The sequence below is a fragment of the Helianthus annuus genome, chromosome 6 (genome assembly GCF_002127325.2).
Source record: "Helianthus annuus cultivar XRQ/B chromosome 6, HanXRQr2.0-SUNRISE, whole genome shotgun sequence".
In the NCBI taxonomy this organism is placed as follows: Eukaryota; Viridiplantae; Streptophyta; class Magnoliopsida; order Asterales; family Asteraceae; genus Helianthus; species Helianthus annuus.
The window spans coordinates 39,612,126-39,620,386 of record NC_035438.2 but is presented as its reverse complement, the minus strand read 5'-3'; the positions used below and the strand labels follow the sequence as shown (position 1 = coordinate 39,620,386).

The following is an 8,261-nucleotide window of genomic DNA, read 5'->3' as shown; positions in this document are numbered from 1 at the left end:
ACTTGGCTAAAAGTGTAAAAAGGGCTTAAAATATACATCTAAAATATATAACACCTTGCACTTTTGGCGCCGTTGCCGGGGACACAAGGATTTTAAGAAAGTTAAGAATCAACGGCCTAATCATTTTTTTTATTTTCTTTTTAATTTTTAGGATTTTCTTAATTTTTCAGCTTCTGCAGAGCTCAGCACGGGCCGTGCCTAGTCGGACAAGGGTCGTGCCCAGCATTGGTACTGGCAGTTTTTATTTTCCGAGTTACAGAAGGTTGCGCACGGGGCCGTGTCGGTGCAACACGGGGCCGTGTCCAACTTTCCAATAACAGGGATCCGGAAAACAATCACTGTAACTCCAACCACGGGCCGTGTTCACTGAGCACGGGGCCGTGGTGAACTTTCTGACCAGCATTCTTTTTTGTTTTTGTGACAGGACTTGGAACCAGACGCCACCTCTACGTAGTGTATGAGCTCCAGTTCTAATAAAGACATAAAAGAACCCCTAGAAGAACCCGAACGCTTTCTCAGAAAAAGACTAAAAGCTAAAAACCAAGAGAAGGTTTCGGGGGACCCTCTTCCAATGGCGGACCAGCGTACGCTCATGGATTACCTACGACCCACCGTAGGTAACCTTGGCGCCGCTATCAATGCACCGAATGTCGAAGCCAATAACTTCAAACTTTGGCAACATTTGATACAGATGCTTCAAAACTCTGCAACCTTTCATGGGCTTGCGGACAAGGATCCCCATCTACATATTACTAATTTCTTAGAAATATGTGATAACTTTCGGATCAATGGAGCATCAAATGACGCCATTCGCCTTCGAATGTTTCAATTTTCACTAAAAGACCGAGCAAAAGCTTGGCTTAACACCCTCCCAGTTGGTTCGGTAAACACCTGGGATGAACTAGCGTAAAAATTTCTATATAAGTATTTCCCTAAAACGGCTAAATTAATGACTGAAATTAATACATACTCGCAAGACGAGGGGGAATCCTTATATGAAACTTGGGAAAGATTCAAGGAGCTATTACGAAAGTGTCCTCATCACGGTCTTGCAGTGTGGCAACAAGTATCCACTTTCTATAATGGATTGTTGCCACATACTAGACAAACACTTGACTCTAGCTCCGGAGGACTTTTAGGTAATCGGCCCCCGCAAGAAATATATAATCAGATTGAGAAAATTGCTCAAACCAATTTTCAATGGCACACTCTCCGAGGCAATAAATCTATTGCCCCGGGCGCCCATAAGGTTGATGAAAGCACTTCTTTACAAGCACAAATCGAGGCCCTTTCTTCAAAAATTAAAAAGCTAGAAATGACAAAAACAGTCTCGGTTATGGCTTGTGAAGGGTGTGGTGGGCCACATGAAAATTGGAGTTGTATGAAAGAAACAGATGATCAAACAGAGTCGGTAAACTACATTGATAATAGACCTAGGCCGTCGGGTCCCCCAACGGGCACCTACAACCAAGGATGGCGTAACCACCCTAACCTTGGTTGGAGAGAACCCGGCAATAGTAGTAACCAACAAAACCTAAATCAACGAACAAATTTTCAACAACCGAGGAATGAATCACAAAATTTTTCTCAACAACAAGGTGGACGAGAAAGGCTTGAAGATACTATATCTCGCCTCATCTCCTACACTGAAAAGAAAAACTCGGATAGGTTTCTACAATTAGAATCAAATTTTAGAAATCAACAAGCTAGTATACAAAACATCGAAAAACAAATAAATCAACTAGCCCAAAATTTCTCCGAGAGACCACAAGGCGCGTTACCAAGTAATACCGAAAGAAACCCAAAGGCACAAGTTCATCTCATAACACTACGGAACCGTACCGTGGGTCCTGCGGAAGGCCCGCCGCCTACTGAGGAGACCGCAACACCGCCCCAACAAGAGAAGGGTTCTCCTCCCTCACCAGAGCCTACCAAGGATCCTCGGGTTCCGTACCCCAGTAGGTTAATCCGCCAGAAGACCAATGAGCAATTCGCAAAATTCGAAAGTCTACTAAAACAATTGCATGTCAACATTCCTTTCATTGACGTCCTAAGCCAAATGCCTAAATATTCAAAATTCATGAGGGACTTTCTCACTCATAAAAGGAAAATTGAATCATTGCAATTAGTTAACTTAGGCGAAGAATGCTCCGCCCTCGTGCTCAATAAACTTCCCCAAAAGAAGATTGATCCCGGAAGCTTCACAATTCCTTGCTCAATTGGGGACTCCCCCATTCGAAATGCGCTAGCCGACCTTGGTGCTAGCATCAACCTCATGCCAGCATCGATGTTCAAAAGACTCGGCTTAGGCAAGACTAGTCCTACAAAGATGAGTATACAGCTTGCTGATCGATCCGTCAAATTCCCGCAAGGTGTCGTTGAAAATCAGCTAGTCAAAGTTGATAATTTCGTCTACCCGGCCGACTTTGTCATCCTTGATATGGAAGAAGACACCGAAGTCCCCCTCATACTAGGGAGACCATTTCTAGCCACCGCACAAGCAGTGGTAGACATGAATGACGGAACGCTCACTTTAAAATATGGTGATGAGGAAGTGAAGTTCGGGGTTGGGAAGAGAATAGAGGACGATGACCCGGTCAATTACATGAAGGTTATTGATTCGAGTTTGGATGATGCTCTCCGACGGTGCAACATGGGATGCAAAACATCCCGCTCGGAAAACATATAACCTCACCTTGGGTCTAGCCAAGGACCCTTATAAACGTGGCGCACCACGGAGGCATCCGCGGAACTATCCTTAGTTTCGTTTAATCTTTTAGTTTAATTTTAATTTACAGAAATAAAACACACTCTGGATGGTGAAGGATAACAAGGGAAACGAGAAACATAGCCCCATGCGCTAAAACAGAGCAATCCGACAACAATCTCCCATTACAGTAGGCTCAGCACGGGCCGTGTCCACCCGACACGGCCCCGTGCTGCACAATCTGCAACAAATCGCCCAGTTCAGGTAACTGGACACGGGGTCGTGTTCACTGAACACGCCCCCGTGCCCAGGCTTCTGTTTCTTTTCTTAAATTTTTGTCACTGGCACCTGAACACGGGGCCGTGCCCGGTCCCCACGGGGCCGTGTCCAGACTGCCAGTAACATAAAATTATGCTTTTAACACCATTTTACACATTCAATCAACCTAAAAACTTATTTTTGGGACACATTGAGGACAATGTGTAATTTAAGTGTGGGGGGATGCTAAAACCTTGAATTTTGCAAGTCCTAATAACAAGTCTTACACAAAACTCTATTGGAACCGCTAATCACCCCAAATTTTTTCCAAAAATTTTCATTTTTTTACTTGTCTAAGTTTAAGTTGAGAATTCAAATCTTAATAAGGTTATATTTTTACAAATTTACAACCGATAGCGTCGTGATAAAAAGAACCAACATAAGAAAATTATGAAAAGGCATGACAAACTTAGTTAAAATACGATTATATATACTTGATCACATAAAAAAAATTTTCCCACAAAAGTGAGTTTTGAGCCTTTAACGGGCATACAAATATATATCTTTACACTAAATGCTCATTTTTCGTTTCTTGTGTGAATAGCCGCTTGGTTCATACGACTCTAGAACTTGCCAAAACAATACATTCCCGGTCCTTACCAACTTAAACCCGAGTAAGTAAATGATGGAGGCATTAGGACTAACCCTTTTTCATTCTACACCATTATTTTTCTTTTTTTTACCACCTACCCAAAATCCCCTTAGTTAACCCCTTTGAGCCTAAACCTTTTCATTTCTTAACCCAAAACAACCCTTTTTACCCACCTAAACCTTTTTTTTTTTTTTAGTAACAGCGTTCGGTTCTCTTATGACTTCCTAAAAAAAAAACAAAGTTTATCAAATATCTTTGTTTGAACAACCCATCGAAATAAAATAAAAAATGGGAAAAATAAAAAGTCTTTCAAACCAACGTTTGTTACGCCTTTCGCCCTTTTTACTAACCACTAACCCAACCACCCACCTTTAGCCCAAGCCAAAAAACCCATAAAGTCCTCTTGATATTTACAAACGTATATAGTTAAAAAGGAGGAGGATTGATTGCTTGGCAAGCTTATGGTAGAAGTAAGTTCCATGCCGCTCTCGAGTGATTCACTAAAAATACACCTTCGGCCGAGTGTTGAGTGATCTCCCGTGAGGTATGTGAACTTGTATATATATGAGATTTTAAAAAAAGGTAAGTTATGCCCAAATAAGTAATTTATCTTAAAGAATGTTCTTAATAAATCATGTCGAATAGGATTGTAAATAAATAAAAATAAAACCCCAATAAAGAATCTTGGAAATCCCGACACTCTATGACAAGCCCAAAAACCTTCTCTTCTACCCATTCCATTTGGGAGTGAACATAGCCACATTCTAAAGAGTTTTGCTTAAGGACAAGCAAAGATTCAAGTGTGGGGGTATTTGATATGAGCAAAATGCAACATATAAATTATATCAAATATGGCATAAAACTAACCCTTTTTTAGTACTAATGTTGGAAAAAGTGTGTTTTTGTCTTCCTTTGTATTTTCAGGATTAAATAAGCTCAAATTAACAAAATAAGCGAAAAGACAGCAAAATCTAACATAAATACAAGAAAAGGAACAAAAGTGGAATGCCCGACCCCTCAACAGCATCTTCCCAAGCAAAACCAAGGACACAGAAGACTGAACACGCCCCGTGCTCAGCGAGCACGGGGCCGTGCCCAAGAAGCAGCAGAAAAGACAAACCTTTAGAAGCTTCTATTGCCCACCACGGGGCCGTGCCCAGCGGACACGAGGGCTTGGTCAGACTCCTGCAGGCGCATTTATTGTAATTGCGAATTACAATTAATGAGGAGAGAGACAAGGATGGACACGGGGCCGTGCCCAGCGGGCACGGGCCGTGCCCGAGCTTCTGTTCAGCCTATAAATAGGAGTGCTTGGAGACATTTCAACTCATCCCTTGGCACACCACCTCTCTCACACTTCACCCACCACCCACCACCACCATAACACCATCATCCACCACCATCATCCATTGTCCATCATAGAGTGTGTGAGTCGTCTCGGGATCCAAGATTGATCGTAAGAGTTCTTGACAATCAAAGGCCATGTTTGCCTAAGTCTCTTACATCACTTGGTGAAGACAAGTGTTTAGTGTAATACTTTTTATTTTTAATCTTTTGCACTTTTTAATTGGTTTTGTATTAATGACTTTAATTACTAGTTTCTTATGTTGAAGGTGATTCTTCCTTATCGTTTGTCCGTGGTGTCTTGGCATTATTTTACTGTCTATATAAAATAAAAGATTTTCACCATTCATATCTCCACGGTCTATATGGAGGTATGTTGGCTACCTGGTCGGGGGTTAAGGGAATGGTTTGGTAAGAGTCTTGCCGTTGTTCAGCTTTTAGAGATCCTGCAAGGGACCTGGGTCAAATTTAGTAGGACCTCCTTCAATACCCAAAGGTATTGGATGGCGGGGGTCCAAACTCTTTGATCCCCTCATAAGTTAACTACTATTAAAACTTTAACCCAGCTATTTAGGACTGTATCCCTGTTGTCTCAGACTACTTAGCTGAGGGTAACCTCGCCTTCAAAAGAGGGGTCTACCATATTATGCATTAATAACTTAATTAATTATCTTTCAATAATCCGACCTTTTAGGATTGTATCCTTGCTGACTCAAACTACTGGGTTGAGGGTAATGTCGCCTTCAAAAGAGGGGCCTACTACAATAACTAAGATAATCTCTTAAACAAGTGCAAAAGTGCGAAAATAATCAAAGGTTACACTAACACACGAGTCGGATCCAAGTGATTCATCTTGTCTATCTGTTTTTATTTTTATTTTTATTTTCAGCATTTTAGTTAGTTTTATTTTTTTAGTTTAAAAATCTTTTTCTAACATTTTGGTTTGCTTAGACGTTGAGGATAAACCGGTACTAAAAGCTGTTGTGTCCTTGGACGACCTCGGTATCTTACCAACACTATACTACGTCCACGATGGGTGCATTTGCCCATATGTGTGTTTAGTGTTAGTAAATATCGTGTTTTATAAATTTAAAACTTGGCTAAAAGTGTAAAAAGGGCTTAAAATATACATCTAAAATATATAACATCTTGCACACATCAAAGATTGTATCTTGGAGATGGGCACATTTGGTCTACCACGGGAGTTCAGCAAGGGGACCCATTGGGACCACTTCTTTTCGCGCTTGTTTTGCACCCCCTTGTGCATCAGATTAGAGACAAATGCAAGCTTCTCCTTCATGCTTGGTATCTTGATGATGGGACTGTCATTGGAGGTTCAGAAGAGGTGGCTAGAGTGTTGGACATCATTAAGGTGTCGGGTCCAACATTGGGTCTTGAACTTAATATTAAGAAAACTGAGCTATTTTGGCCTTTTTGTGATGGTAGCAAGTTTCGTGAAGGGTTATTTCCTAAGGACATCGGAAGGCCATTAGTGGGGGTGAAGCTTCTTGGGGGGCTGTTAGTAGAGACGCAAGCTTTATTAGTGGGTTGGCAAAGAAAAGAGCTGCTAAGGCAGTAGATTTGATGTGTCTTCTACCGAAATTAGGTGACCCGCAGAGTGAACTACTCTTGCTTCGATCCTGTATGGGATTGCCAAACTTTTCTTTGGCTTAAGGACATGCCAACTTGTACACATGGAAGATGCAGCGTTGTTCTTTGACAAAGGTTTGTGTGAGGCGATTGAGGAATTGGTGGTTTGTGGAGGTCCTTTCTTTGGTGACCTCTAGTGGCGACTTGCTTCTTTACCTATTAGGTTTGGAGGTTTGGGGTTGTATTCGGCTGTAGAGGCTTCATCCTATGCTTTTGTGGCCTCGAGGGCCCAATCATGGGTGCTACAGGACCACATCTTAAGAGACAGTGGCATATGCGGTATGGATTCTGATTATGTTTGTGCTTTGACTTGTCTTCGTGATACGATTCCAAGCTTTGACTTCAGCGGTTTCACTAATAAGGACACCGCCCCCCCTAAAGCCCAACATGCATTGGCGAGTGCTCTTTTTAGTAAAATTGTCCACGAAATTGAAGTACAGTTTGACTTGACCGTTAGACAAAGAGCCGTTTTTTAGTGTCTCCGAGCACCACATGCGCAAGATTTTCTTCTTGATATACCTATAGATGGGTTAGGCCAGCATATGTCGCCGGTGGAGTACCGTACTATCCTTAAGTATCGCCTCATGATTCCTTTATTCCCAGTTGATGAGGTATGCCCGGTTTGTCATAAGGCGTGTTTGGATTCTTTTGGTGAGCATGCAGTTCATTGTAGAGAGCTCCCGGGGTTCAAATACCGATATGATTTGGTTAGGGATGTCCTTTTTGACATATTCAGGTGCGCTGGCATTTCTGCTAAAAAAGAGGCACCCGTTAATTTCTTAAGAGACCCGTTGGAAGGGAGATCTACCCTTCGACCAGCTGACATTCTGGTCTTTGGATGGGTAGGAGGAAAACACGCATGTGTGGATCTAACAGGGGTTTCCCCGCTTGTGGGCTTAGGGAGTAGTGCTTTCACAGTGGGTCAGGCTGCTTTAAAGGCTGCTTCGGGTAAAGTGATCAAGCATGAGAAAGCGTGCCTTGACAACCAGCACGTGTTTATCCCATTTGCTTTTGATACTTTTGGTTTTCTGGCGCCAGAGGATGTGGACCTACTTAGTCGAGGTTCAAAGGGTCATGCATAGTAATGTTATGACCCTGAGATCTATGGACGTAGTTTTTAAAAAGCTTAGTTTTGCTATTCAAAAAGGGGTAGCGGCGCAGCTTGTAGCCCGTTTACCAACTTAGATTCGTTTGTGTCCATTCATCTACGTTAGATTGTTAATATTCATTAATTTAAGCTCGTTAAATTTATCTTGACCATCTTCGCCTCCTACCGTGGCAAGCAACCACAACCCTTCTCCATAAACTATCCTCTTCCACCCTAAACCTCCAAACCCACTTGGCTAAAAGAGTTTGTGTAAACCCAATCCGCCTAAATGTTTAGCGAGCGTCACCCTATCCCACGTAAGCCAATGCATTTTCGTATGATCACCTGAGCCTCCCCAAAGAAAGTTCATCATAGATTCCAACTTAACCAACACCTTGACCGAGGCTTTAAATATCGAGAAAAACTACATAGGAAGGCTCTCCAAGTCTGCTTTAATGAGGGTGACCCACCCCTTATAGAAAGGGACCGGGCCTTCCAAGAGGCAAGACAGTTCTCGAAGATCTTCACTATAGGATCCCAATTATTGACCCGGTTCATATTAG

At 42.2% G+C, this 8,261-nt stretch overlaps 1 non-coding gene across 1 annotated transcript; it reads right to left on the bottom strand.

Annotated features, from left to right (window-relative positions):
* Nucleotides 1–943: 943 nt before the first annotated feature.
* On the bottom strand, nt 944–1,050 carry LOC118480069. Its single transcript, XR_004861708.1, has one exon. It is a non-coding gene; the product is annotated as a small nucleolar RNA R71 (small nucleolar RNA).
* Between the last annotated feature and the right edge of the window lie 7,211 nt (nt 1,051–8,261).